The 9,971-nt window shown below is 35.5% G+C and overlaps 1 pseudogene; it reads left to right on the top strand.

Moving 5' to 3' along the window:
• Positions 1-2,288: 2,288 nt before the first annotated feature.
• On the top strand, positions 2,289-3,608 carry LOC137626762 (uncharacterized; annotated as a pseudogene).
• Positions 3,609-9,971: the final 6,363 nt, after the last annotated feature.

Raw genomic sequence — 9,971 nt, 5'->3', positions numbered from 1 at the left:
ACGAATCGGAGGATAGGGAAGCCTTGGGAGCGGCTCCCCTTTTTCTTTCCCGAATTCATATCTCGCCAATCACCTCCTACGAGACGAAATCTCTGTCCAGGATGTAGATTGCCATGTGGCGTGTCTAGAATACGTCCTCTGATATGTCGCGATATCCCTTTCACGAGGGATACTCGCTCCAGGAGTTAGAATTCTGGTACCTTAATGTAAATTCTCTGGGAATATCGACGTAGTTGTAATAAAGCCTAGGAAGCTACCCTATTGGAACTTCCATCAGGACGACATGGCTTGAGCCCAAATATATATATATATATATATATATATATATATATATATATATATATATAATAGGAGAATGTTATCCTTTTGGTATTCTGATTTTTTTTTCTGTGAAATTGATTCATCATCCAACTCGAATATCTTTAAAATTATCTCTGTTAGTAATATTGATTATAAAAATCATTTAAAGAAAATTTATTTCATCAACGAATGCAAGTAACATTATTGCCATTCCATTCCTATGTTTTTCTCTCTCTATGATGATACGTGGTCTTCAGTCCTTCTTTTTTTTCGTTTTGGCCATTCTGGCATAAGAGAAGCACGTAGTAGAAGCCGAATGGGCATGCTTCCCCGTTCATTAAAGATATTTGTTTTGGGTCATTAGAGAAGATATTGACGTATCCCTTTTCAAAGGTAAGACTTCGTTATAATCTAGAAGATTATTATAAGAGTAGGGAATATTATGTTATAGATAGAGAGGAAAAGCGATCAGAATGGATGCAGTGGCTTGCCAAAGCCCGGTAAAGTTTGCATACACCCTCGTGGTCGTGTTACATCATTTTACAAGACACCCTATTTATTCACTTGAGTATGATACATTCTTTTCTTTTAAAAGAAAAAGGGGGATGTGAACATGTTAGTAACATTAAGACCTCGTCGTTTTCCTGAAAAAAATATTAACTGTACGAAAAGTAATGGTTCCTTATATGTAAATTTATTTTCAATGCCAAGAGGGCGTCACGAAGTAGCTGACCTGTAGGACACCTCGGGACTCCCCCTTTCCCTCTCTCCCATGGAGAATTCCATTGTTTATGATCTTAAATTGGGCTATACAATTGTTTCTGAAAGCCCAGCAGATATTTTTCTTATCAATTGAATAGTTCTATTTCCTTTGGAAAATAGTTTAGGCTATAAAAATTATTCAATTTCATTATGTATATGAGTTAACCTATGTCCTCCTATACCCTCCCTAACCTAGACACAGTGGCCACAAAAACCTTTTATAGCCTAGCCTAGAATTGCCTGTAAACCTTGAGTAAGGTATTTTTTAAAAGGTTTGAGGAGGCCTAGCCTATGCTATATTGCGTTAAAGGGCATATTAGCCTAGTTTACCTCGCTTAACCTTGTGAGATTTCCTTTGCTTCTTAAACCTTGAAGGTAACCTCCTCTATTTTCACATATATTATTTGTTCTTTAGGGAAATTGAAAACTATTGTTTCATATTATTGTAAAATTATCAAATAGAAGTATCCTGTAATTTTGTTTTGAAACTGAAGCATAGTGATTATATTTTTTTTTAGAGGTAGGCATTATTATTTGAAGAATAAAAAAAATAAATAACTGTAATAATTACAGGGAACCAGTCTCGGAGACCTGTGATCATGAATAAGTCTGGGAGATCTGTGATCTTGGACTCGGTCTGGAAGATCAAGTTATGGAACAGTGTCTAACATTTTGAACTGAATAAAACTAGATAAGGATCACGTCTCTCTCTCTCTCTCTCTTACACGTTTAATGCCAAGTTCACTTTTGATGAATAACGAAAATTTATGTCAGGAGGAAAAGAAAAATCCATTGTGACATATGGTGGCAACTGTAAAGGGATTAATAACCTTATGCTATTGATTCCACTTACCCATGAGGCCTAAGTACTGCAGGTCACACTAACGTTTTTGTATATTTTCATAGAAATATTTTTTTGAACTGTAACATCCTATGTATAAGGTAGGTATAACTTATACTTCACATGTAATTCTTAATGTCTGATAATTTTTACATATTTGGGGATTATTTTCTTTAAATGATCTTTGTTAAATTATTGTATTAAAATGGTCAGTGCTATGGATGACTCGTACACAGAACTAAGAGAGTTAGAAAGCGAAGTTAGACAAACTGCAAGGGAAACACAGAATCTTACACAGTCCTATCAGGGAGTTTAAACACATGTAGGGGATTTAACACAGCAGGTTAAAGAAAAGGACAGGGAGATGTCTAATATTCAGGGGACAATGCAGCATCTTATACAAACTCTTAATGACACTCAACCCCGAGTAGTGTCTGCACCACATACTCCACATAATCCATATAACCCTTGCCCAGATACACATATCAATACAATATTAGGAACATTACCATACAGTTCCCCAATCCCTCCATGTACGAACACACTAAGCACACCACAAAGCGCATCTGCGCTCATGAGTACAGTACCCCTGACACCTATAAGGGCATGGCCAACAACACACAACCCTGCAATTCCAAGACCACCGACACCATCCCCCATCCCTAATCCACCACCAGACTACCCGCCTCCTCAACTTTCTGTTAATCAGACAAACCCTTTCATTATACAGCAAGGTAATCAGTGTGTCACATCCAATCCTTTTATTGAATCTTTCAGTAATGTTAATCCATTCCTTTATTCAAATACTATTCCAGTTTCTCATGATATACCCATTTTAAGGCCAAAAGATGTATCTCTCCTCAAACTGGCAGAGCTTAAGGGTGTAGTTGCCGACAATAGATTGAATACTTTCTTTAGGCAAGTAGAGTCATGCACAGGCTGAGATGATAAGAGGATAGAAGTTGCCATGGCTAGGGCTGAACAGGATATAGCTACTTTCTTGGCCGCTGAGATACAAAAGAATTATAATAATCTGTCTTGGAATGAGATTAAAAGGCTCATGAAACAACAGTTTATAGGTGCAGCAACTCTTTTACAGGCATGGCAAGAGATAACTGCCATGACTTATTACTTTGATGAACCTCAAAGTTCTTTTGTTAATAAATTGCAGTGTAAAATTTCAGCTTTAACATTGAAGTTCCCCAATGATCCAATTCCAACATCAGATAAGTTCCTTAATACAAAGATATATAAAGGCTTAAATTCACAAGTTCAAGTTAAATTAGTTGATTTCTTGGCAGACCATATACCTTTAAAGAATTTCAGGGCATATGCAGAAGAAGAATATTTTAGGTCTCAGGGCATAATTGTTAGTAATAACAACAGAGTCTTGCCCATTTCGGGTGCTGGAAGTTCTCAGTCACCAATCCCAGTAACAAATACCCCTCCGGTAGGAACTCCATGTAATGAAATAGAGAAATTAACAAGAAAATTGGATGAGTTGAACAAGAAAATTGAAAAAGTATCCATGACGAGACAAAATAATATTAAAAAGTACTGTGCTTTTTGCAAAGTAGCCACCCATAATCTGTCTGATTGTCCTTATAATCCACCCAAGGGAGTATGCTTTGACTGTCATCAACCAAATGTTAGGAGAGGTCATGTAGGATGTCCAGGACAATTAGGTGGAGATAGTTCACTATGACTAGGTCACGCCAGATCTCCAAGTATAAGTTTGATGGTTAATGATTGCATGATAGAAGCTTTAGTTGATACAGGTAGTTGTGCCAGTATAGTCAAGAAATCCTTTGTGGACAGTTTAGGTTTGAAGCCTGCTAAGATGAGAAATTTACCACAGTTAACGGGAGTCACAGACACAGTTGTACCGGTATTAGGATCGGTTTATTTGGGTGTTAATGTTGGCCGTAGAGTTGTTACTCATTTATTTTATATTGTGCCAGACCCACTTTTAGATAAAGAAGTCCTGTTGGGTGCAGATTTACTTGGGATTGCTTGTTTAACATGGGATCATAAGAAAGGTATCCTGGGTTGGGATAATATTACGTACCGTGTGTGGCTTCTTAAAATGAGACCTTCCACAAAGAGAATTAGGAATCTCAAGATAGTTGAATCCTCAAATCCCAATGTAGATGAGATTAGGTTAAAGAAAAAGATTATTCTACCTCCTTCCTCAGCAGGAATGTATGCAGTTAACGTTAATGAAGATGCGGATACAGTACTTCCATTGGAACGAGGAATGAAACATAGTGGTGCTATGAATGCTTTGTGCCTTAAAGTTAATAACAATAAGGAAGTCTTTATACCTCTAATTAATAGTACAAAGGGTATAGTTAAGTTAAAGATAGGAATGTTGGTAGGTACTTATAAAAAGATTGATGAAAGGGACATCAGTTCAAAATCTCCCATATGTAGAAAGATTGAGATTAAGAATGAGCTTATCCCTGAAAGCATGCGTGTTGCACCAGGACAAGGATGCACTAGAGAGGAGAAATTAGAAAATTTGATTGCACAACACGATTGGTCACATCTAGGGGATGAACAACAGGCCCAGTTGAAGAACATGGTAATGGAAAATCATCAAATTTTTATATTAGAAAATAATGAGTTAGGAAAATTTCAGGGAGTTCAAGGGCATATTAATGTTAGTGATCCACAGCCAGTTAGGACCCCTATGTATAGATATCCTGAGAAAGCTAAACAACTTATTGCCGATATGTTAGAGGATATGGAGGCCAAAGATATAATTGAGCCATCCACAGCTGCGGAGTTAAGACCTATAGTTTTAGTTAGGAAGCCTGATAACTCGCAAAGAATGTGCCTGGATTATAGGAAAGTTAACACACACCTCCAAACTGATATTCATCCTCTACCAAGATTAGAAGAGTTATTTGAGTCAGCTTCCGGGAATCAGTTTTATGCCTCGTTGGACATGAAAGAGGCTTACTACCAGGTAGAACTGGAGGAAGATAGTAGAGATTTGACAACTTTTAGTGATGGAGTCTCCCTGTATAGATTCAAGAGACTCCCCTTTGGGTTGAGTTGTAGTCCAGCCATATTTTCAAGAGTAATAGGAAATATCTTAGCTCCCCTAATAAAGAAAGGCTTCGTCAAGAATTATTTAGACGATATAGTCGTCTGGGCCCCTAGTTTAGAAGAATTAATTTGGAGATTAGGAGAGTTGTTCAAACTGTTAGGTGAAAAGGGAGTGAAGTTAAATATTTAGAAATGTCAGTTCACTCAAGAAGAGGTCAAATTTCTGGGCCATATCATATCTAGGGATGGATGCAAACCTTGTCCAGACAATGTAAGTGCAATCAGAGATATGAGAGCTCCCACTAATGTAAAAGAAACTAGAAGATTTTTAGGTATGTGTGGGTTTTATAGGAAGCACATACACAAATTTGCTAAAATTGCTGTCCCCTTGACTAATCTCTTAAGAATGAAAGAACCATTTAGTTGGACACCAGAGTGTCAGTCTAGTTTTGAGCAGCTAAAACAACTTTTGATGACAGCTCCAGTACTGGTAAAACCAGATATGACAAAGCCTTTTCAGTTGTTCACAGATGCTAGTCGAGACCATGTAGGTGCAGTACTGATGCAGGAGAGTGATGGTCTTTTGAAACCTATTGTATACTTTTCAAAGAAATTGAAACCTGTCGAACAGAGGTATTCAACTACTGATAGGGAAGCTTTGGCCATAGTCTTGGCCTGTAGGCGGTTTCATCATTTTCTTTGGGGTACCATGTTTACGGTTCAGACAGATCATCAGCCTCTTGTGTCAGACTTCAAGAGAAAGACAAAGTCTCCTAGGATGAATAGATGGATTGAGATGCAAGATTATTGCTTTAAGGTTGTATATAGGCCAGGAAAGCTCAATGAAGTTGTTGATCAGTTAAGCAGGCCAGTTAGAGCAATTTTCCACAATAATCAAGATAATTATCTTGGGTTAGGTAAGGAAGAATTTAGAGATAAACACAGGTAAGTGAATCCAGATGGGGTGACTTGATTGCTTACTTAGAAGGAGGAAAATTACCTAGGAAGAGGTTTCCCAGAGCTTTAATTCATCAGTTTATACTGTATGAGGGTTTGTTGTACCTGAGTTCTGATAAGCAAGATAATAGTATTTAGTTAAGACTAGTGGTGCCTCAAGAGCTTAGGAAAGCAGCCTTAAAATTTGGTCATGAGTCTGTTGCAAGTCATTTAGGTAGGAGAAAAACTATTGACGCTTTGGAGACGTACTTGTATTGGCCCTCACTTAGATCTGATGTAGTTAAAGATGTTAAAGAATGTATTGCATGTCAAGCTCATAAAGACAGTCCGTCCTTACAGCAAAAGTTCCATGAACTACCTCCAGTACATAAACCCTTGGAGCGTATCAGTATTGATTTGACAGACATGGTGTCTGGTGCAAATGGATACAGGTATGTTCTTACCATCATTGATCACTATTCACGCTATGTGAAGTTTTACCCACTGAGGAACAAGACGACAGATGTTGTCAGTAAAAACTTTGAAAAGTATTTAAACGACTTTGGGGTTCCAAGGTGTGTAATTCATGACAATTTTGCTGAATTTTCCTCACAACAGTTTAGAGATCTTTGTAGAGTACACAACATAAATACTGGTTTCATCACACCATACCATCCTGAAGGTAACAGTATCTCTGAAAGGATGCATATGAATAAATTTTTCCCCAAGGGAAAAGCTTTGTAATGGGAGAATGTTATCCTTTTGATATTTTGATTTTTTTTCTGTGAAATTGATTCATCCTCCAACTCTAATATCTTTAAAATTATCTCTGTTTGTAATATTAATTATAAAAATCATTTAAAGAAAATTTATATCATCAACGAATGCAAGTAACATTATTGCCATTCCATTCTTATGTTTTTTTCTCTCTATGATGATACGTGGTCTTGAGTCCTTTCTTTTTTTTCGTTTTGGCCATACTGGCATAAGAGAAGCACGTAGTAGAAGCCGAATGGGCATGCTTCCCCGTTCATTAAATATATTTGTTTTGGGTCATTAGAGAAGACATTGACGTATCCCTTTTCAAAGGTAAGACTTCGTTATAATCAAGAAGATTATTATAAGAGTAGGGAATATTATGTTATAGAATAGCTAGAGAGGAAAAGCGATCAGAATGGATGCAGTGGCTTGCCAATGCCCGGTAGAGTTTACACACCCTCGTGGTCATGTTACATCATTTTACAAGACACCCTATTTATTCACTTGAGTATGATACATTCATTTCTTTAAAAAAAAGGGGGGGGGATGTGAACATGTTAGTAACATTAAGACCTCGTCGTTTTCCTGAAAACCATATTAACTGTACGAAAAGTAATGATTCCTTATATGTAAATTTACTTTCAATGCCAAGAGGGCGTCACGAAGTAGCCGACCTGTAGGACACCTCGGGACTCCCCCTTTCCCTCTCTCCCATGGAGAATTACATTGTTTATGATCTTAGATTGGGCTATACAATAGTTTCTGAAAGCCCAGCAGATATTTTTCTTATCAATTGAATAGTTATATTTCCTTTGGAAAATAGTTTAGGCTAAAAAAATTATTCAATGTCATTAGGTATTTGAGTTAACCTATGTCCTCCTATACCTAGACACAGTGGCCATAGAAACCGTCTATAGCCTAGCCTAGAATTGCCTATAAACCTTGAGTAGGGTATTTTTAAAGAGGTTTGAGGAGGCCTAGCCTATGCTATATTGCGTTAAAGGGCATATTAGCCTAGTTTACCTCGCTTAACCTTGTGAGATTACCTTTGCTTCTTAAACCTTGAAGGTAACCTCCTCTATTTTCACATATATTATTTGTTCTTTAGGGAAATTGAAAACTATTGTTTCATATTATTGTAAAATTATCAAATAGAAGTATCCTGTAATTTTGTTTTGAAACTGAAGCATAGTGATTATATTTTTTTAGAGGTAGGCATTATTATTTGAAGAATAAAAAAAATAAATAACTGTAATAATTACAGGGAACCAGTCTCGGAGACCTGTGATCATGAATAAGTCTGGGAGATCTGTGATCTTGGACTCGGTCTGGAAGATCAAGTTAAGGAACAGTGTCCAACATTTTGAACTAAATAAAACTAGATAAGGATCACGTCTCTCTCTCTTTAACGTCGAATGTCAAGTTCACTTTTGATGAATAACGAAAATTTATGTAAAGAGGAAAAGAAAAATCCACCGTGACATATATATATATATATATATATATATATATATATATATATATATATATATATATATATATATATATATATATATATATATATATATATATATCAGTGGTCTTCATTGCGCAGCTCGTAAGCCATTAGCGGCTCGCAATGACCTGATTGGCGGCTCGCAGGAGAAAGAAAAATTTTAAAAATTCATCGGCAATTATAGAAAAAGTCCAAAGTATTAGATATCAATTTCATCTTTTTTTCTGTATCACTTATTTTTTTTATAAGATTTCCATTAAGAATAGGTTCTAGGCCTATTATATTTCAGGAATTCAGGGAGTAAATAAATTCAGGTTATAATCAGAATGGACAAATTTATTGAAAAACGTAACCAAAAAAAAAAAAAAAAAAAAAAAAAAAATCCACCGAACTACAGCCTTCTAGAAGTGAACCATATGATATTGATGGAAGCGAACTGGCCTTCAATTGTGAAGGACTGAGTAAAAAAAGACGGACAAGGCCAATACAGGAAGAACACTGGAAATATAACGATACATGGAATGAAGAAATTTTATCTGTACCGTATATCAGGGAGCTAATATTTTTTGTTTAATTTGTCAAAAATTATATTTTGGTTTTAAACGTGTCAATTTGGAATGTCATTTTCATACCACTCATGAAATCTTCTACCAGACATTCTCACTTAATAGCAATCTGAGAAACATGGAAAGTGAGCAATCCAGTCAGATTGCATGGCTACAAAGACGAATTGAAAGGACATCCACTGTTGCAAAGATATTGAGAAGCTACACATGAGACGGCATGGATTTTGGCCAAACATAAACCTTTTTCAGATGCATATCTTGTTAAACATTTTTTTTTTCAAGAACAGAGGAAATGTATTGGGGTTTCAGTAATAAGGATGAGCTTTTCAAACAAATTAGAGGCTCGCAGCCATTAGACGCAACCATAAAGAGAACTACTGAAGAAATCGGCAATGACATTCGTCTTCAATTAATTGCTGAGATATTAGCTGTTCCATGCCTCAGCATTACATTGGACGAAAGTCCAGATATTTTTTTGTGATGTTACGCAGTTATGTGTTTGGGTATGATTTCCAAAAGGAGACCTGTTCCGGGAAGAATTAATGTGCCTCATACCACTGTATGGCAAAACTAGAAAAGACATGTGACTGCGCTATTAAGAGTTCTTTTTTCTGACAATAGTCTGAAATTGTCTAACAAAATTTGTATATGTACTGACGGGCCCCCAACATGAGAGGTAAAGAGAAGAGTCTCCTTGGAGAAAAAGCTCAAAGACTGTGAACTTCAATACGTAATGTAACTGGTTGTTCGGGTGCTAAATTCTATTGTTACAAGGGCATTGAAACATCGTCAGTTTCATGAGCTGCTGGCTGAATATTAGACAGAATAAGGATATCTAAGATACTCAATAAAGTGAGATGGTTATTTCGAGGTAGAGTGATTGAACGATTATTAAATCTCCTTCTTATTAATAGTGAGTTCATTGCAAACAAAGGAAGAGTTGAACCTGAACTGGAGAATCATGAGTGGATGAGATATATATATATATATATATATATATATATATATATATATATATATATATATACATATATATATATATATATATATATATATATATATATATATATATATATGTATATATATATATATATATATATATATATATATATATATAAATATATATATATATATATATATACATACATACATATATATATATATATATATATATATATATATATATATATATATATATATATATGTATGTATATATATTTAAATATACACTACTTATTCACGTGGCTCACACACTGAG

Source organism: Palaemon carinicauda, chromosome 34 (genome assembly GCF_036898095.1).
Source record: "Palaemon carinicauda isolate YSFRI2023 chromosome 34, ASM3689809v2, whole genome shotgun sequence".
Classification (NCBI taxonomy): domain Eukaryota; kingdom Metazoa; phylum Arthropoda; class Malacostraca; order Decapoda; family Palaemonidae; genus Palaemon; species Palaemon carinicauda.
Note: the sequence above shows the minus strand (reverse complement) of the source record. Positions and strands in the feature narration are given on the sequence as shown.